The sequence below is a fragment of the Sarcophilus harrisii genome, chromosome 2, assembly GCF_902635505.1.
Source record: "Sarcophilus harrisii chromosome 2, mSarHar1.11, whole genome shotgun sequence".
In the NCBI taxonomy this organism is placed as follows: Eukaryota; Metazoa; Chordata; class Mammalia; order Dasyuromorphia; family Dasyuridae; genus Sarcophilus; species Sarcophilus harrisii.
In genome coordinates, this window is record NC_045427.1 from 500,894,221 (window position 1) to 500,916,009 (window position 21,789).

Below are 21,789 nucleotides of genomic sequence, written 5' to 3' on the forward strand. Positions count from 1 at the left end.
TTTTTATCAGAAAACTTCTCATTCATATCCTTTGACTATTTATCAATTGGGAAATGACTTATAGTTTTGTAGATTTGACGAAGTTCTTTATATATTGAGATATGAGACATTCACATGAGAAACTGTCTATAAAATGCCCCCCCCCCCATTTTTTGCTTTCTTTCTGATTTTGGCTACATTTGTTTTATTTGTACAAGACCTTTTAAATGTAATTGAAATTGTCCATTTTGTATCTTATGATGTTCTCTAGTTCTTGCTTATTCATATATTCTTCTCCTATCCATAAGTAATATATAGGTAATATGTTCCATGCTTTTTAATAAGCAAAACAATAATAATGAAAATAATAGAAAATATTTAACTTCTAGTACCTATCAATAAAGGAGTTTGAAGATATGGCAGTTTGTAATTTTAAGCTTTTATTTCTAAAGAAAATTCAATTCCCAGCTAGCACATTAAGTATATCATTTTTTTAATATTAAATTTTTTCACCAGAGGGATGATGGTGAAGGACAGGACAGGCAAGTCACATCAGACAATGTGATTTTTTAGTTACCAGTATCCAATTAGGCATGTTGACACGAATGGGTTTGCACTGAAATTGCCACCTTTTACCCATTCCCTGCTTGAGTCCAACACCTTGGGTGTGCGAGAAGGCTGATAATGGTGGCAGTGATGACATTGTCTGTGGTTGGCTACATTTCATTCTAAAGGAATTAGTACTAGTAGTGGACAGTGTCCTCTATAGTTTTATGAATGGTGTGGTTTGCGTGTTTGTTTTTCTCATTTGGAGCTGACTGGTCTGTTATGAGGGTCCAGTCTGCAGCCTGGGTCTTATTAGTACCATGTTCTAAATGACTGAACTAAGTTGTTAATAACGGAAGTGAATATTTAAAACCTAATTTAATGCACATTGTCTAATTTCTGTAAATTTTCCAATTAGACTTAACTAATCTGGATAGGTTTTCCCCAGTTGCTACTGTCAGGGTGGTCTTTGTTCATTCATGTGAAAATGCACAGTGTTTCTAGGCTTGTCAGAGCAGCAAGGTTGTGCTACTTATGTAGAGATATTCAAACCAACCAGCACTTTAACAAATACCTAATGTGTGCAAGGCACTGTTCTAGGTGCAGAGAATACAGACATAAAAATGTCGGTTGCTACCCTTAATAAACCTAGATGTTTCTGAGGGAAGGTAGAGAGTAGAATGAACTTAATGACGAAGCTTACAAATGCTGTTGAGAAAGCTTTGGTTCTTTACTGGGATAATATTTTCACCGTGGGGAGTGGTTCATTTTTCTAAACATCTTAAGGGGAATACTGTATATTTTCACAATTTTGTGCAGCAGGGCACCCAGAATGTTAGGTTGACCTCTGTTGTTGATAATTTGTAGGAGGAAATGGATATAGTTGCACAGGGTGGGCAGGTATGGATGGATACAATCTGTAGCATTGTTAGCTAAATAGATAAAGTTCTCGCCTTGGACTCAAGATCTCATTTTAAATCCTGCCTCAGATAACATTGGTGCACAAAGATGAGCAAATGACTTAATCTTTCTCACCTCTAATTTTCTCTTCTGTAAAAGGAGCAGATTGAACTTGGTCTCCAAAGACTCTTCCAATTCCTAAATCTGTGATTGTATGACCACTGATGAATTAAAATGTGTCAAAACTCTACCAGCCTGACCGAAGTACCTAGATAGTGCTGGTCTAGAGCTAATGCTTTAAATGGTCTGTGAAGTCATCCAACTTGAGTATTTCTTCTGGTAATACAGACCTAACACATCTAGATCTTCTTATTTTGTCTTTCTCTTATCCATGACTCCCTTAAATCTTCCACAGAAGCTTCCCTGTGTTTAGGGAACCTTCCTGTAGTTCTCTTACTACCCAAATCCTTTCTATGTCATACATCTCTTGGATATTTTCCCTACTCTTTTTACATGCTGTAGTCTATTTATGTCCAGTATATGTCTCCATTGACCTTTGGGTGAGCCACAATTTTGATTCACTGGAGAGTTTAGACCACAATAATAGGGGAATAATGTCTGGCATTAGGAGATAGTAGTCCAGTTGTGTTCTGTCCTGGTCAAGCTTCATCCAGAGTATCATTATCACCCATGAAAAACTGGAGTGTTCGAAAGCTCACTAGACTGGTGAGAGGCCTGGAAACTATGGCATCTTAGGATCTTTTTGAAGGGCAAAGAAGAATGACTTGGAAACAGGGCAGTTGCTTTTAATTACTAAAATTCTGTCACATGAAAGATAGATTAGACAATTTTCTGTGTTCCAGAGAATGGTCTAGCTACCCAGATCCAATTTAAATCTGATGTAAAGGAAACTAACAATTTGAGCTGTTTAAAAGTTGAATGGGCTTTTTCCTGACACATTGGAATCTCCCTCACCAGAGGCCTTCAAACAGAAAGGCTGCCTAACCATTTGTCAGGGAAATGGTAGCAGGGATGCATGTTCAAGTATGAATTGAATTAGAAGCCCTTCTAGGTACTTTCCAGCTGTTAAATTCTGTGATTCAACTAATCTCTGGATTCCCTTATTTTATGGTGAAGCCTTTATAGATTGTTATGGGAATACTTCAAATAGAGCCACACCCTGAGGGACCCTACCTCTAGGATAAAGTACTCCATTGTCTTATTGAAAATACAGAAAAAAAGAGGCTTTGTAGGGTCTTGATTATTTGAAAGGGCATCTTAGCTTGAATGAAGTAAGTAGAGACCAGACCTCCTGGTGTGAGCAGGGAGGATTCTTATTTTAGGCACCCATAGGTCTTCAGATGGTAAGGTTTCTGAAAATAAATTTGTGTTTGCTATCCTATTCATACTGTCTTAATAATTTTCTTGTAGGGCCCCAGGGATCCAACTCTTAGGGCCAATATAAACAGAACATAATTTTAAAAGACAGTCTTTATGTAGGAAAAAAGGATCAAAAACCAAATTTCAGCCCCAAGCTCCTGATATCTCCTTCAACAAATCTTTTATGAGAGTTAGCAGTAGTGAGCCAAACTGAATGCCTCTCCTGGCCCCAGTGAATTCTATGATAGAAATACTTTTAAGACAGTAAAAAAAATGTCTAGGGAAGTATAATAAGCTATAATAGACTAAATAGTAAACCTATTATCATTAAGACTGTCTGTAGGAACTACGGAGAGGAGGAATAGTGTGTGATAAAATATCTTCTTTAAAATTTAATGTATAGCAGAGATTCTTAACCTGGGGTATGTGAACCTAAAATAAAGAAAAAACCCAAAACATTGATAACTATTTCCTTATGAGTAATATCCTTTGTAATCGTTTGTGTTTTGTCTTCTGAGTTTAAAAATATTGTTTTGAGAAAAAAGAATTTGTTTTGAGAAGAGATCCATGGGCTCTTCCAAAGGGATCCACAACATTAAAAAAAAAAAAAAAAAGATTAAGAACTCCTGATTTGTAGGAAGTCAGTACAACAAAGTAGAAAAGAATGGTAGACCTGTAGGTTGATGACCCAAGTTCAAAGTCATGGTTTTGACATTTACCTGTTGTGTGACTTTTGTCAGGTCATGTAATTTTGGGGGGGACTAAATTTCCTTATCTGTAAAATGGGAAGAATAATCTCTTTCATGTTTACTACATAGAATTATTGAAGGGAAAATTTTTGTAAATTTTGAAATATGATATAAATATGTTCTAGTGCTGTTTTTCCTGGTTAGTAATAAATTCTCATACTTTCCCACTTTACATATTTCTTACTTGGATCTTTCTTCCATGGTGAAGGAAGCCAGGAGTTAAGTAGCTACTGGATTAACCCTTAAAAGGTTGAAGTTATTATAGAGGCCACTCACTTTTACCCAAACTGGTATGTCCCTTTCTCTCCATGCATAAAACCATAACCCTTACTCAGGCCCTCATATATACTAGTACAGTAGCCTTCCAGCTGCCCTTCCTGAATCAAGGTTCTCTCCAGTCCAGTTCATCCTTGAATCTGTGGTAAGAGAGCTCAGACCTAATCTTCTGTCAAGGGTTAGAACAAACCTGTGACTCCAGAGCTGGAGAAACTGAAAGGCACTGACGCAGAGTAGCAAAACCTAAACTTTGCCCTTTGCTATAACTGTGAGTATTTCGAACGGATTTGGTAGATAGATGGTGACAACTTTCTGGACACACCAAGTTTGTTTAGTTTCTGAGAAAAATCTAATTCTCCCCAGATTAGGAGATAGAATTCACTAGAATGTGAAAAGTTAATTGTCGAGCAAACTCAAATTTATTTCCTTCCTGGAGTCCAAATCCTTAGGTTAATGTTGTTTGACTGGAGACCTGTGTATTGGTCCTCAAGGGTGGAAAGTGACGCTCATAGAAAGAGCTCTTTGGAAGTAAGGATGGTGTTTTGATTATTATGAGTTCCTGGGAGTCCTTTTTGTTTTTCTGCATTATTTCTGCAGGATAAAGTTGAATGTTTTTCTAAATGCAGTCTGCATTTTTCTGCATTATTAACATGTCATGGCATGAGACCTGAGACCCTTTTGTGTACATTTGTAGAGTTCTGTATTTTTGTCCTTGCATCCTCTGTGTTTAGTGTGGTGCCTGGCACATAGTAGGTGCTTAATAAAGACTGTTAATTGATGACCAAGTCATGACCTAAAAAGTTGAAATTTTGGGGGAGAAACAATGATTTGAGGGAAATGAACTAAAGAAATGGGATTTTAAAGAAGCACTCAAGATTGAGCATGGTCTGTATATGGGAATTCTAAGCCACAGATTATACAAACACTTTTGCCTTTTCATTTGGGGCATGCACATATCTGATAAACTCATATTTCTCTCCTCTCTTCTCTCCTTTCCCCTTCCTTCTCCCTATTGAACCTTTCCCCTTTCTCTTCCATCCTTCTTTCCCTCCTTGCCATTTACAAAATACCTCAGACATTTTTATAAAGTTTCTACTACATGCTAGACTCAGTGCTGTGTGCTGGGTATACAAAGACAAAGGTAAAGTTAACCCTGTCCTCAAGAAACTTATTCCTTATATGAAAACATATAACATGTACACAAAAAAGCATAATACTAGGAAAATTGAAAAGGATGATAGCATTTATTACCTCATTTAGTATTTTATAGTGATTGCAATTTTTTCATGAGGGTGAGCGCAAATTAGAACCATTTAGATATTACAATGAACAGTGCCCTTTGTGTTTCTTACTTCCCCAAATGCTTTGCAGAGATAAAATAAGGAGCTTTGTAAATATAGATAGTATATCATAACCAGAGGGTAAAAAGGGTTATGTGTGTTACATAGTGAGTAGAACAAGGGTAACTTGTAGGCGAGCTTGACAGCTAGTCTTTGGCTTACATTTCCCAGTTCACTTGGGATGAGCTGGGATCTATGTGGTAGGCCCTTTACAAAATGATGTCATGGGTTTTTGGGCTCACCTGTATGTAAACATTTGTTTCTTCCAGCTCCTCAAGACAATATGGTGTTCTGATAGTCCCACATGCTGGTGACATGTGAGGTGGATATGTTTTGTGATGAGTTACCCTAGTGATGGGCAAATTTCCGGGCCTGAGCCAGTTCTTGTTCCATTAAAAGTCACTTGCCCTTCTTTTGAAGCCTCTTGCCAATAGTTTGCTAAGACATTGGCTGGCATTCTGGCATTTATGTCAAGGAGGAGAGATTGTGCAATAACATCTGCCAGATTCTTAGTGTTGTTTTTTATATTTTAACCTTTCCCTCATAAAGTTATCTTTCAGCTTACATCAGTTAAGTGCCTACAATGTACATACTCCTAGGATGATATAACTTAGAATTGAAACTAACTTTGGAGATTATCTGTTATAGGTTGATGAACTCCTGAGCCCCAGAAATAATATAAATTGACTTAGGATCATGGATAATGGGACTCACAGACATAGAATTGGAAAAACCAGTGTATACCATCAATTTCAACACCTGAAATTTTATGGATGAGGAAATGGAGAGCCAGAAGAAGTAAAGTGATTTAGGAAGATGGATTAGAGAGGTCTTAAATGTCATCTAGTTAACTCCCTTTATTTTATAGATAAGGATACCAAGTCACAGAGATATTAAAGAATTAGATTTACACAGCTAGTCAGGATTTGAACCCAAATTGTTGGTCTTTTACAAATATAGCTTTCTTTTCATCATACAATATAGTCATTATAAAAATGTAAGTTGTTTATATATTTATTTATTGGGGAAGGCTGAGATATATGGATGCTCAGCAAAGGATGGAGAAAACTATTTTTTTCAATTAAAAGGCAGAGTTCCTCTAATGCATTAGCATTATGATTATTCATTCTTTGGAATCTGATTATAAGATCCTGAGGGCAAATATCAAATCTTAATGTTTCTTTCATAACATTCTCAATCCCTAGAATAATGTTGTATTTACTTAGTACTTATTGAGTGAATGAATGGCATTTCCAATGTTTCCTCTTCCATATTTATTTGATGGAAGTATGGTCTTTAGCATAGATAAGATATAGGAAATTATATGACTTGGAGGGGTAGGAGCATAATTGCAGCTGTGGCCATCAGTGAAATTAGTATTCTCCTCATGAAATCCCATATTGACTAGAGACTGCTAACTAACCTGATAATGGATCTAAGTACCATTCTTTGAACAATGATCCTAAAAGGATTTTTAAACTTGAATCAATTGAGGAAAGACAGTATGATTGTTCCAGCAACCCCAGGTTAATAAATAAGTAATCTAAAGTGTCTGAGAATATATAAGTGGTTGAGTTTCTCCTTAGTATCTTAGGACCATATTTATAGAATTTTTATCTTTGGTTCCTGGATTTTAGGAGCAGAATCTGGCTACCATGTCCTCCATTCTTTACCCCAAAATTAAAAATTGAAAGGTTTATGATTCCAGAGTTCACAATTCCCTGCCTTAGAGAACTCGGATATTTGGTTGTAACATGATATGGCACCTCTTGTCTTAAGCCCTACCTGAAGAATATATATATAGGATTGTAATATCTCAAATTTGAAAGGACCTCCAGCCTTACTTAGTTTATTGTTTGAAACTTGAATCCTCCTAACAGTATTGATCATCTAATTTTTGCTTGAGGATCTCCAATAATGGGGAACACATTATTTATTGTTGTACTACTTTTGTAGTTGTTGCACTACTTTTGAATAGCTCCAGTTATTACTATGTTCTTCTATCAGGTTTCATCTAAACCATGCTTGGAGAGATCCCTTTACCCCAATTGTGTGAGGAGAGGCAGGGAGAGGAAGGGGGAAGGAATCCTTTAAAAAAAAACTTTTTGTGGGTGACCTTATTTGATCTTCTGGTTACAGAGTTCTTTTCCCATGTCACAGTGCTAGCGAGCTGAAGGCCCTATTTCATTATCTTTCTGCTCAAAAAGTCCCTTGTGGTAGAATATTTTAGCATGAGTTAGTGGAAGAGGGCTGAGGGTTAGTTTGATTAATAATTAAAGGCATTCTGTTTACAAACACTGGTATGGTGTTTCTGGAGTCAAAGGTTATGGATTCAAATGCCTACCTCTGACACTGCTTACATATCGTAACTTTCCTGAGGCTCAGTATCATCCATAAAATACTGGGGCTGGACTAAATGGCCTCTGTGGTCCTTTCCAGCTCCAAGCCTCTGACCCTAAGTCTAGCAGGTGGTATAAGTGTTAATATCTTCATTTCACAAATGAAAAAACTAAGAGTGAGGTCAGAGCTGGATTAGGATCTTTGACTTGACTTCTCTAATGCAAGGACAGATCCATACTAAGGAAATAACCAGGATTACTTTTAGTATTACCTGGTATTAGCATCCGTCATTTAATTTTCCCACATCTTTGTTTCCTCCCTGTCCAAATTGGGTGGATGCCTGGTGGTATTGACTGGTTGGCCATCTACTGCTCCTTGGGGCTGAGACAGGAATATGATGCTTTTTGGACAGTTAGTGCTCCATGAGAAGCAGAGTCCCCCCTGGGGAAATGGGAGGGTTCCATTGACTGTGGAAGATGACATTTGGTTCTAAGGGACTTGAGGCTGGCAGATTCACCTTTTATCCATTATTCATGATTTAAACTTTTCAGAAAAGTGGGGGCCAAAGCAAGCAATCCTTCAGCCAAGGGAGAGACAACCCTTTCTGAGATGCTTCAGCAGGACGCTGAGTCCGCTTTGGTAATCAGTAGCTGGGACTGATCGCATCAGGCTGGCCCAGGCTCTCCTTCTTGCTCTCCCTATTCTTTTCTGCCCCTCCCCCAAACAACTGTCACCATCTTAGCCTATGTGAATTTTAAAGAAATTTAGACAAGGATAAGAATTAATTGTGTCCTCCCAGTTGGGTACATTCTCTGAAAGGAAGGCTCTTTGTGCCTCCTGAATTCCAGGTTTCTGGCCAGTTGGACCATCTTCCCAGACTCTCAGCCCTTTGGCTGCAAAAGACTTACCAGCATCCCAGCTCTGTCTCTAGACTGCTTTGGCTAGAATGTACTACTACTTTTGGCAGCCTCTTTTGGATAAATGTGAAAAACTGAGGGGGGGGGCAGACTGAATTCTATTAGTCTGTTTGGAGGGGGAGAAACATTTTGGTGGGGATCGCATGGCCGAGTCTCAGGGATTTTTGAGTGCCTTGCACATAGTAGGATATAGATTGAATATTTGTTGAATATAATAATTAGCTCTCAGAGTGATCCAGGTTGGACAGGTATTCGTTAAACACACTTTTTTTGGGTACAACACATTATGTTGGTTGCCAGTACAGTGAAGAAAATAAATATGATGTGGCTCTTTTCTCTTTTTTTTTTTTTTTCATCTTTTTATTTTTTATTTTATTTTTTTTTTTAAATAAAAATTTTATTTGACCTAACAACAATTATGGGTTTGTTTTTTTTGTTTTTTTTTACATACCTCCCTGATGTGTTTTTTTTTTTCCTTTTTTTTTTTATTTTTTTTTATTTAATAGCCTTTTATTTACAGGATATATACATGGGTAACTTTACAGCATTAACAATTGCCAAACCTCTTGTTCCAATTTTTCACCTCTTACCCCCCCCCCTCCCCTAAATGGCAGGATGACCAGTAGATGTTAAATATATTAAAATATAACTTAGATACACAATAAGTATACATGACCAAAACATTATTTTGCTGTACAAAAGAATCAGACTCTGAATTATTGTACAATTAGCTTGTGAAGGAAATCAAAATGCAGGTGTGCATAAATATAGGGATTGAGGAATTCAATGCTAATGGTTTTAGTCATCTCCCAGAGTTCTTTTTCTGGGTATAGCTAGTTCAGTTCATTACTGCTCCATTAGAAATGACTTGATTGATCTGTTGTTGAGGATGGCCTGATCCATCAGAACTGGTCATCATCTAGTATTGTTGTTGAAGTATATAATGATCTCTGGTCCTGCTCATTTCACTCAGCATCAGTTCGTGCAAAGTATCTCCAGGCCTTTCTGAAATCATCCTGTTGGTCATTTCTTACAGAACAGTAATATTCCATAATTTTCATATACCACAATTTATTCAGCCATTCTCCAACTGATGGACATCCATTCAGTTTCCAGTTTCTAGCCACTACAAAAAGGGCTGCCGATGTGGCTCTTTTTCTCAAGGAATTTGTGGTCTATTAGAGCTATCATAAACTATATATAAAGATACATTGTATTTAGAAATTAATTGGAGAATTACATTAGAAATTAAAATCTAAGTGCACATATTTACCATAAAGTGATATAAGCAGATGAGGAAGGGAAAACTAGTTCCAGCTAAGGCAATCAGGGAAATCTCCACAGAGAAGGTAGCTGTTTAAGCTGGGCCTTTATGGATGGATAGAATGACAACAGGTAGCTATAGTATTTGGGGGATGAGCAAAAGGTAATAAGGACATCTCAGGGGTAGGTAAAACTGAGCAAAGGTTTATCAAGATAAGAAGTCTTTGTCTTTCAGCCCATTTCTCCTGTGAGTTCCCTATGTATGTTTTTATGTGATATTTCCTTAGCATAGATTTTTTTGGGGAGGATACTTCAAATTCACTTTATTTATTCATTTGTTTTGCAGAGGCATTTGGGGTTAAGTGACTTGCCCAGGGTCATCCAACTAGGAAGTGTTAAGTGTCTGAGATTAGATTTTGAGCTCAGGTCCTCCTGACTTTAGGGCTCGTGCTCTATCCACTGTGCTACCTAGCTGCCCCTCAATTCATTTTCAAAGAGAACTTTTGTGTTGCTGTTTTTTTTTAATTAAAGCTTTTTATTTTAAAAAACGTACGCATGGATTGACCCTTGCAAAACTTTGTGTTTTAATTTTCTCCCTTTCCCCTATCATCTCCCCTAGATAGCAAGTAATCCAATATATGTTATACATGGTTAAAAAAATATGTTAAATGCAATATATGCATTTAGTTACCTTGTTGCACAAGAAAAATCAGATCAAAAAGGAAAAAAAAATAAGAGAAAATAAAATGTAAGTAAACAACAAAAAGTACAAAAATGCCATGTTGTGGTCCACACTCAGTTCCCACAGTCCTCTTTCTGGGTGTAGATGACTCTCTTCATCATTGAACAATTGGAACTGGTTTGAATCACCTCATTGTTGAAGAGAGCCATATCTATCAGAATTGGTCATCGTATAGTTTTCTTGTTGCCATGTACAATGATCTCCTGGTTCTGCTCATTTCACTTAGCATCAGTTCATGTAAGTCTCTCCAAGCCTCTCCGTATTCATCCTGCTGGTCGTTTTTTACAGAACAATAATAATCCATAACATTCATAAACCAAACTTATTCAGCCATTCTCCAACTGATGGGCATCCATTCAGTTTTCAGTTTCTAGGTGCTATAAAAAGGGTTGCCACAAATTTTGCACAAGTAGGTCCCTTTCCTTCCATAATCTCTTTGGGATACGAGCCTAGTAGAGACACTGCTGGGTCAAAGGGTATCATAGATTTTTTGCATCTGGAATCAGCAGATTTTTAGGATCAATTCTCTGGTACTTTCATCTTCACTGGCTGAGTCTTTCTAGGTCCCATTTCTTCTGTAATTCTTGCAACCTTTTCTCTGTCTCTTCTGTACTCCATATTCCTTTTGTAAAAAAGGGCCTATTCTTTGGTCTCCAGACTAATTTTTCTTTTTTTCTTTTTTTTTTTTTTATTTAATAGCCTTTTATTTACAGGATATATACATGGGTAACTTTACAGCATTAACAATTGCCAAACCTCTTGTTCCAATTTTTCACCTTTTACCCCCACCCCTCCCTAAATGGCAGGATGACCAGTAGATGTTAAATATATTAAAATATAACTTAGATACACAATAAGTATACATGACCAAAACATTATTTTGCTGTACAAAAAGAATCAGACTCCAGACTAATTTTTCAGGGCCAAAGAAACAAGCATAATTTTTTCTGTGCCTATTTTGGGATGTCTCCGGGTTGGCTCACAGTGTCCCTTGACAGCTCATCTTGAGGTAGAATACCTCATCAGCTTTAAAGGAAAAAGAAATGCAAACACAAGGGAGACATCATCTTTGTGGTTTGGGGACCTGTGGAGAAAAAAAGGCTTCTTTCTCAGCATATACCCAGGGGGGCCTGCAATTTGAAACTTGGACATTGACCATGTTCTCAAACAGAATTAAACTCTGGTAACTTTTTGGTAACTGCTGTAAGAGCTGCACTATGAGGGAAGTAACCCGTTCTTGGCTGGGTCCCACCTGATTGTTCCAATCTAAAAATAGGAACTTGAGTCTCTTGTAGATTGCACCAGGTATTTGATAAAGGTGTGTTGAATTTAAGAGTCTGAACCTGGGGGTAAGTATACCCCCAGAGAATTAGAATAGTAAAGAGCCTATTATCTGTGGAAAAGAGGGTGAATTTAAACATAACAAAGTTATTGAAGTTGTATACTTAAAAAAAAACCCAACAACTTCTTGATGCTTAGAGCTATTTTGTATTGAACACTGCTTTTAACTGAAAATGAAAAAGCACTGTATTTTATGGACGTTTTCCACAGCTTTCTTGTTTGTGGATGGCATCCCCTCATGAAATATTTCTTTGCCAAAAAATGTATCTGGTTTTTTAAATTGATTCCTAAATACTCCTTTCACCACCACTTTTTCTATCAATCTTCCCACCATATCTTCCTTCATGTATTTTTTAGCCCTTCTTTTCTTGTGTACAAAGGAACATATAAACCTAGAACTTTCAGATCATCTAATTCAGAGGTTTTTTCTCCTACTACTTATTATTTTATTTTCCCCTCAATTACATGTAAAGATAGTTTTCAGCATTCATTTTTATATGATTTTGAGTCCTAAATTTTTCTCCCTTTGTCCCTCCCTCTCTTCTTTCCTCTCCAAAACAGCAAGTAATCTGATAAAGGTTATATATGTACAATGATCTTAAACATATTTCCACATTAGTAATGTTGTGAAAGAAGAATGAGAGCAAAAGGAAAAAAGTCTTGAGAGAAAAAAACAAAAAGTAAAAATAGTATGCTTTGATCTACATTCAGACTCCATAATTCTTTCTCTGTATGTGGATTGTCTTTTCCATCTCAAGTCTTTTGCTTAAGGTATTACCTTTTATTTCCAAATCATGTGCTATTTTGACTTTATCTTGGTGGAGGATATGAGATGTTGATATATGCCTAGTTTCTGCCATAGTATTTTTCAGTTTTCCCAGCAATTTTTGTGAAGTAGTGTGTTTTTGTCCCAGAAGCTAGAGTCTTTGAGTTTATCAAACTTTTGATTACTATAGTCATTTCCCACTGTGTCTGGTGTATCTAACCTCTTCCACTTATCCACCACTGTATTTCTTAAAGAAGCCAGTGCCAGATAGTTTTGGTGATTGTCATTTTTAATACAGTTTTAGATTTATTATGGGTAGGCCACTTTCCTTTTCATAGTTCAGAGGTTCTTAACTTTTTTGTGTGAGATAGATCCCTTTGGTAGAGTCTAGTGAAGTCTGTGAATGATGAATAATATTTTTAAATACATAAAATAAAATGTGTAGGATCACAAAAGAAAATGATTATATTTGGATATTATTATAAATAAAAAAACACATTTATGGATCTTCGATTTAAGAGCCTCTTTTAATCCCTCATTTTAGAGTCTGAAAAAAACCAAGGTCTTAAGAGGTTGTAATCATGCCCCTATTTCTTTGTTGAGTAATTAGTATTCTCTCCAAGCTCTACCCTTCTCCATTTTTTAGGGACAAATTGAGTAGGCCAATTTATCTGGATTCTTAGAGAAGTGATTAGATCAGAGGGTCTTTGATCTCAAGTTGGAAGGGACCTCAGAGGCTCATATCAACACTAGCCTAAAGTTAGTCAATGAGTGACACTCTTTACAAGATCTAGACTTGTGCTGGCAAAGCTACTTTTATTAACTGTTACATCCTTGGCCTGACATTGAGGTAAGATATCATTTGATAGATCATTGTAGTGTGAGAATCGCTCTAGGTGTTTGTGAATACAAAAAAGTGTCATGTGCTTATTTGTTTAATTATAGTTAAAAAAAAAAAAAACCCAAACCCTACAACCTTTTATCCTACTGCCAACCACCCCTGGGTATGTCATATACAAAACCTCCCTACATCTCAGTTGCCTCATCTATAAAAAGAAGGGATTGGGTTTGATAAATTCTAAAATTCCAACTTAAAATGTCTAATGAATATGAACCATAAGTGATCACTTTAGTGAGACCATTTAAGCATAAACACCAATTATATATAAAAACTTCAGTACTATTGGGTACTTCATTCCCTGATTAATTTAACTCTGGTATTCACTCTGATTTTCCAAGCCTGGCTGATAATTGTTGTTTATTTAAATATCCATCTTGACCTCAGGTAATTTTCCATTTTTCTTAGGGAGAAAGGGACCCTGGAAGTGGGGTGCTAACCATGTTAACTGCTTTTAGTAGCTTTCCTTTTAAAGTTGAGGAGTGTCTGGTAGAGCAAAGAGCCAGAACAAGAAACTGTAGTTTGTTGGCTTCTAATTTTGGGAAACAACTTTGTATGAGGTTTGTGAAGGCATTCTTAAAGGACCCTCAGATTATATTGTTTGGAAGAGAAGTTAGGGTGGAGTAGGACTTGGATGAAATTTGAATAACATAGGCATCTTTGAGTAATTAATATAGGTTCAGAAGGTGGGGTGCTGGAGAGAATTCCATTTCCTTTATTAAACAAAGTTTAAAATAACTGAACAAGGGGCAGAAGGGAAGCAAGCCCTCTCTTATTAAAGTTTTACTTTTCTTGCCCCAGGGTTCTCAATCTGTCATAAGCAGTACAGTGGGGAAAGACCTGATATTTCCAGGTCACCTTAAAGTCCTCACCTGCATAGGAAGAGAAAGATGCCTTTGTTCTTGCTGAAAGGCTTTCGGTTGGGTCCAGGGTTTAATGGAAAAATGAATTTTTCCTGGTGTTTTCTCAGAAAGATTTCTTTTCCACACTCTTCTTAATGTGTTTATAACAATTTTTTGTTATTAATGTGGAGTTTATTGCACAACATTTGATAAAACTTAAATAATAGGTGAGTACTAAGTGAATCAACTTTTTTTTTTTTTTTTTTTTTTGCAAGCTATTCATTGTATTATAGCAATGTGAGAATCACTATATTTTTGTTAACTGTAATCCTTTGGATTGAGTGGGGAGTAACATTATTCACATCCTTCCAATTTGCTAGTATTATCTGTTCCCTATTACTCCTTTATGTGGTTATCTTATTTCAGTTCATATAACTTCTGTCTCCCTTAGGATATAGATTCGAGTCCAAATTTGATTTTGCCAAAAACATGTATTTCTTTTATGCCAGTCTTAAAATGTACCCCTTCTTCATCTCTGCCTCTTAGAATTCTTATTTTCTTTCAAGAATCATTTCAAGTGCCACCTCCTCCATGTAGTACTCCCTGATTTCCTCATCATTTAGTGTTATCCTTTTCTCAGATGTCCTTAGAATCTTTCCTTTGCTCCTTTCACTCCTTACTTTATATTATACTCACATGTATACCTGTCATTCCCCTTATAGAAATATCATATGTATGCCTGTTATTCCCCTTATAGAATTTAAGAGTGACAGGAGTAATTTAGTTTTCTATTTATATCACTATTGCTCGTCACAATTCTTTGAATTGTAATAGATAATTAAAAATGTTAATTGAATTGAAAGAAAATTCTGAGTATCTTTTATATTTTTAATGTGATTCTTTCATATCATATGGCTACCTAGAATTTGCTTTTGTTGTTTAGGGATGTAAATGGGAAGGAAAAGGATTTCTTTTTTCATCTTAGTCAGCTGAGTAGGAAGAATTCTGGACATGAATTCACAAGACCTGGATTCAAATTTTAGCCCTGGAAACTTAATATTTGTGTAATTATGGGTAAATCAATTAGCTTTTTGAAGCATTTGTTTCACTGTCTAGAAAATGGAGATTATTACACATATGTAATCATATATGCTTGTTAGAATTATGGGGCTGTGGTTAAGGAAACATTTTATGAACTTAAAAGCAGTGTATAAATATGACTTATTTTATTGCATGTTAATATTTTTTTGTGAAGTGTCTTAATAGCTTCTGTTTTCAGATTTCAGTTGGGGTAGGTAGCTTTTTTATGTGCCAACTACATGATTCCTTATTCTCAATATGCATTTGGATGCTATGTATGTTCTTTTGTAGTTTTTTTTGTACTCATAATAGAAATAATTTTATTCTTTCCTTCTCAATTCCCCTTTCCCCGTTTTCCCATTGTTTAGTCTTTCTTTTTGACTAACTGGATCATTACATTCTGGCCATATAATTGTTAGAATGGCATTTTAGTCATGATATCAAGTCAGCTTTCTTTGAGGAAAGAAAATAACAAAAACAAAAAAGAAATTGATTGTAGTTTAACAGATGGGAAATGACTTATTACCAATGATGAGTCATCACCAATTCTGTACTAGTGTCAAATCCTTGACTTATTTAAGCAAAGATTGTGATTAATGTAAGAGTAGAAACAAGAATAAAAATGAGCAAAAATATAGCCTGTTATTAAAAATGCCAACCTTATGTTGGTAACAAATTATTGATTTAGAAAAAGGGGAAATGAATAGAAGGAAGGACGTGAACAGTGACTATAATAGTTTCATACAGAATTTTAAAATAGGTTTTTACTTTTCCAAATACATGCAAAGATAGTTTTCATGTTAAACTTGTATTAAACAAATGTTTAATTAAATGTATTGAAAACCTTGTATTCCAAATTTTTCTTGATTCTTTTCCCCCACTTCCTTCCATATTCAGTAAGCAATCTAATATAGATTAAACATGTGCAATTCTTCTAAATATATTTACATATTTGTCATGCTGCACAAGAAAAATCAGATCAAAAGATGAAAGAAAAAACAATAAGCAAACAATAACAAAAAGTGAAAATACTATGCTTGATCTACCTTTAGTCTCCATAGTTCTCTCTCTTGATGTGGATGTTCTTTCCATCACAGTTGCCTTGAATCACCTCATTGTTGAAAAGATCTAAGTCCATCAGAGTTGATCATCACAAAATCTTGTGTCTGTGTACTATGTTCTTTTGGTTCTACTCACTTCACTTAGTGTTAGTTCATGCAAGTCTTTCCAAGCTTTTCTGAAATCATCTTCTGATCATTTCTTCCAGAACAATAATATTCCATAACATTCATATATCATAGTTTATTCAGCCATTCTCCAATTGATGGGCATCCACTCAGTTTCCATTTTTTTGCCACTTTAAAAAGGGTTGGCACAAACATTTTTGCACATATGGGTCTTTTTCCTCTTGTTTATGATCTCTTTGGGATACAGGCCCAATAGAGACACTGCTGGATCAAAGGGTATGCACAGTTGATAATCCTTTAGTCATATAGAATTTTAAGTGCCATGAATCAATAATTTTAACTGGAAGACCAAGAAAGTTGAAAGATTGCCTTGACCTACTTGCCAGGTACAGGTATATTGATAACAATAAGCAATAGTTGTTTGGAATGTAAATTTGTTTGTAAAGTAATTTGGAAGAGAATAGGATTTGCCTCATTTTATGAGGCAAACAGCAAGAAGCAATGAAGGAAAAAAAAAAAAACAGTTTAAAGAAAAGTTAGCCAATGTCATCCTATAGATATTTATAGATGAAACTTCAAGGAGGGCTACAAATGGATGAAAAAGATCTGTAAATATTTTTTCCATGAGAGCCATCTTGCTTACATTTTTATATCATGTTCTTGAATGTATGTTCTGGAGCAGGTGTTATATACCTGGAGTCAATGAACGAACTTTAAATGATTATTTAAATAGAATTTCTTTCTTTCTTAACCATATGCATTCTATTTTATGTATTTAAAAACATTTTTCTAGGAAAGGACCCACAGACTTTACCAGACTATTAGAAGTATTTAATATCTACCTCCAAAGGGAAAAAAACCCCAAAAAATTACAAACCCTTGATATGGAAGATATATAAATGACCCTCAAGGATTAAAAAAAATTGAGATAGTCAAACTGAACCATCCCAAGTATATACAGAACAGGTTCTTGCTCAAGTCAGTATGGTTTTGAAGATGCTGGGGGATTGATTTTCAAGGTTTCTGAAAGAGATAATATATCAAAGTTGTGGAAGATGCTTGGATTTTATTATTATCCCCCAAAAGGTGACTAAAAGAACATTACCCTATATCTATACTTGGAATGCTGAAAATATAAATTGAGAGCTAGAGGGGACTTAAGGAGGCTATTTAGTACAGGCTTTCCCTAACTATATAATTTTTTTATGAGAATAACTTAAAACATGCCTAGAGAGCTCATCCTATAATATTCAATCGTAGATATTTACACCAATGCACAATTTAAAAAGATATAAAAATGTAAGATCCCATTTTAGTCACTATTTCTTGACTATTGGGAAAATTATTTTTGCTCTATAAAGCTAATGTCTCAAAGGTATGTTTGCCACAAGGTGTCGCCCATGCATATTCCAGAATTATGCAAAATCCTTTAAAGACATAATTTAGATAAACTTGTTTGATGACCCTCCATTAATATCATATAAAATATAAAATGGGACAGAGGATAGAATACATACATATTTATATATAGTATATATATATATATATATATATATATATATATATATATACTTAATCAAAGTATTTGTGATTATCAAAGAAAATCCAATGTAGCTTGAAAGTTAGGAATTCTTCATAGTGAGGTCTTCAGAGGCTCCTGTTTATGGATGACATGTTTATTGTAATAGTTCTGGAAAATTGATAGTCTCCTAAGATTCATAATCATTCCAAAGAGTTTGATCTAACTATTTATGTGGAAGTTGGAAGAATGAGGGCAAGAAGAGCAAACAGATAAAGAATGCCATGACACAAAATTAGGCACAACCTATAGAACTTGACATTCGTGCATATAACATTGATAATCATTCAAATGGATAGCAAGTTCAGTCCAGAATTAATGAAATCATATGTGATATCACACCTTTCTTTTAATAACCATCTTCCAAAATAAAAATGACTATATCCCTAAAACAAAGACAAAAAAAATTTTTTTTGGATTTTTTTCAACTTTATATAACATACATTTCCTGATAATTCCTTCCCCTTTCCAGAGAGCCATATCTTATAATAGAAAAAAAATAGTACAGAAAAACCTTTGTATTTAATGTGTGTGTGTGTGTGTGTGTGTGTGTGTGTGTGTGTGTGAGAGAGAGAGAGAGAGAGAGAGCGAGAGCTTTCTTTTTATCATTATCTTTTTATCTATTTTATCATCCTTGGCAAATGGGTAGAATCTTTGAGTCAAAAAGTATAAGCATTTTAATCACTTTCTTTTCATAATTCCCATTTGCCTTCCAGAATGGTTGGATCAATTCATAGTCCACTATCATATTTTTCTTTTTATCTGTTTGTCAATTTGATCAGAATTTGGATCACTGCAGTGACCAGTTGTATCTTTAGGAGGTTGCTAATGAAGAAAAATTGAACTAATATCATGTATAGTATGTTGTTTGCTTTAAAATAAATGATAATGATGATGGTGTTTACCACATATTAGACAGAAAACCTGAAGCTTAAGAGGTTTCAAGAGCAGGATGATATCTAATTCTTACAACAAAAATAAAGCTATCTGATGCTGGTGAAAATTTCTTTTGTTAATTGCTTATTCTGGGTTATAGAAGGTTAAATCTTGTCAGGTTATGTATGCAATTCACAAATATTACCAAGTTGTAATGAAATTAAAGGTGTAAAGAGGATAATTTTCTAAAAGTCTTGTCCATTGCAGATGGAAGTGAGTATTGAATTTTTGGTAAAAAAAAAAAAACTTATTTATATACAAATTTATAATTAGACACAGTATTGGTTGTGTTGGTTATCTTATAAAGTGCTTGGTGGCAATTTTTATAATTTCTCAAATTCTTCCTGTTGTTGCTGGAAAAAAATCAGGGTTTTCTTTGGGTCTTTCCTATATTGTGCTTGTAAGTATCTTAATTTTGTTGTAACCAAAGAATTATTTTTTTTTTTTTGTATGACACTTTGCCTTTTAATGAGAGAGGAAGACAAAGCAGAGATTTAGAACTCAATTTTTTAAATGTAAAAATTGTTTTTTACATAAAATTGGAAAAAAATTAGAGAAAAAAAGAATAGTTAAAAAGTTTTAGTTTTTTGGCCACCTTAATGAGTCGATTCTATTGTCTATCTAACAGATACAATTAGCTGTACTGAAATTGGTCATTTAAAATCCTATATGGCTCCCTTTAGATGTAAGCTTCATTTATCATAGGAAATGTGTCTGTCTAAACCCAGCTTCAGTATACAGAAATACTGGGATTTCTTATTTCTTCAATTCTTTTTTTTTTTTTAATTTTATAGCTTTTTATTTACAAGATTTATGCATGGGTAATTTTTCAGCATTGACAGTTGCAAAACCTTTTGTTCCAATTTTTCCTCTCCTTCCCCCCTCCTTTTCCCCCAGATGGCAGGTTGGCCAATACATGTTAAATATTATAAAGTATAAGTTAAGTACAATATATGTATACATGTCCAAGCAGTTATTTTGCTGTACAAAAAGAATCGGATTTTGAAATAGTATACAATTAGCCTGTGAAGGAAATAAAAAATGCAGGCAGACAAAAATAGGAATTGGGAATTCTATGTAGTAGTTCATAGTCATCTCCCAGAGTTCCCAAAGAACTATTTTTGTTGTTGTTGGAATAACTTCCACTGAAAGCCTTCCTTGGTGCTTCAGCCTGGTGCAGAGCTAACCTTTGAAAACTTTGAGAGCAGAATGTGATCTTTAGCAAATCCCACCAAGCTAAAACAGTTTCATTTGTGGGCCATCAGGGTGTACTATATGTTCATTGATGTAGGACCAGCCTCGCTAAGTTTGGAGAGACATCATCATTGGATTCACTGTGGTAGGAAGAATGTTTTAGGCACAGCCATTCTCAAAGACCATTTAGTGAAGGGAGTCTTAACTTGTTTTGAGTCATCAACTCCTTTGATGATTCTGGTGAGTACTATTCTTCAGAATAGTGTTTTTCTATGCATAAAATAATATGCAAAGAATTATCAAAACAATCAAGTATATTGAAATACAATTATAAAATTAAAAAAACAGTCATGGACTCTAGATTAAAAATTCTTTATCTAATAAGTTCTAGAGGTGAATTAAAATCTAGAATCTTTAAAGTGTAAGTTAGTATCACATATAACGTAAAACAAAACTATTATTAAATCAAGCCAAATTGAAGATTATTTTTTCATTATTCTGTTTTTCAATTTAGTTCAATTCAATATACATTTATTAAACATATATTGCTTATTTTATTAAATTCATTTATTACTTATTTATTTTAATGTTTAATATGCAGATAAAGTTTGTAGATGTCATTTCAGTGTCAGATTTTTGATGATCATTTTAGTTTTTTTCTTTTCATCTTTTATATTTCATACTGTCTACATTGGACATTAGTTCAAAAATCATAACTACAACCTTCACAAAATTAATAATATAAAATGGACGCTGATTATATTATATATACACTGCTAGAAAAGTACTGTATTGCATGCATTTTGTACATATATCATTGATTCTAGACACTTAAGAAGCAACTTTTTGCCCAAGTGATTAGTTTAGACTAATTTTTAATGATTTTCTGAATGTGCACACAATGTTGCACAATTGACATAGAGAACAAGATAGATGTGTTTGCTGTGTGCACTTTGTGGGATTTGTGGAATCCCAGGATTCCACAGAATAGTTTAAGAAGTTCTTACATTATGAATGTTATGGAATATTATTGTTCTGTAAGAAATGACCAGCAGGATGAATACAGAGAGGCTTGGAGAGAATTACATGAACTGATGCTAAGTGAAATGAGCAGAACCAAGAGATCATTATATACGTCAACAATGACACTGTATGAAGATGTAATCTGATGGAAGTGGATTTCTTTGACAAAGAGACCTAATTCAGTTTCAATTGATCAATGATGGACAGAAGCAGCTACACCCAAAGAAAGAACACTGGGAAATGAATGTAAACTGTTTGCATTTTTGTTTTTCTTCCTGGGTTATTTTTACCTTCTGAATTCAATTCTCCCTGTGCAACAAGAAAACTGTTTGGATCTGTACACATACATTGTATCTAGGATATACTAGGACATATTCAACATATATAGGACTGCTTGCCATCTAGGGGAGGGGGTGGAGGGTGGGAGGGAAAAATCGGAACAGAAGTGAGTGCAAGGGATAAAGATGTAAAAAAATTACCCTGGCATGGATTCTGTCAATAAAAAGTTACT

At 34.8% G+C, this 21,789-nt stretch overlaps 1 protein-coding gene across 2 annotated transcripts in view; it reads left to right on the plus strand.

Annotated features, from left to right (window-relative positions):
• Positions 1-21,789, plus strand: part of GALK2 (galactokinase 2) — a 151,026-nt gene that overhangs the window by 86,412 nt on the left and 42,825 nt on the right. The window lies entirely within an intron of this gene.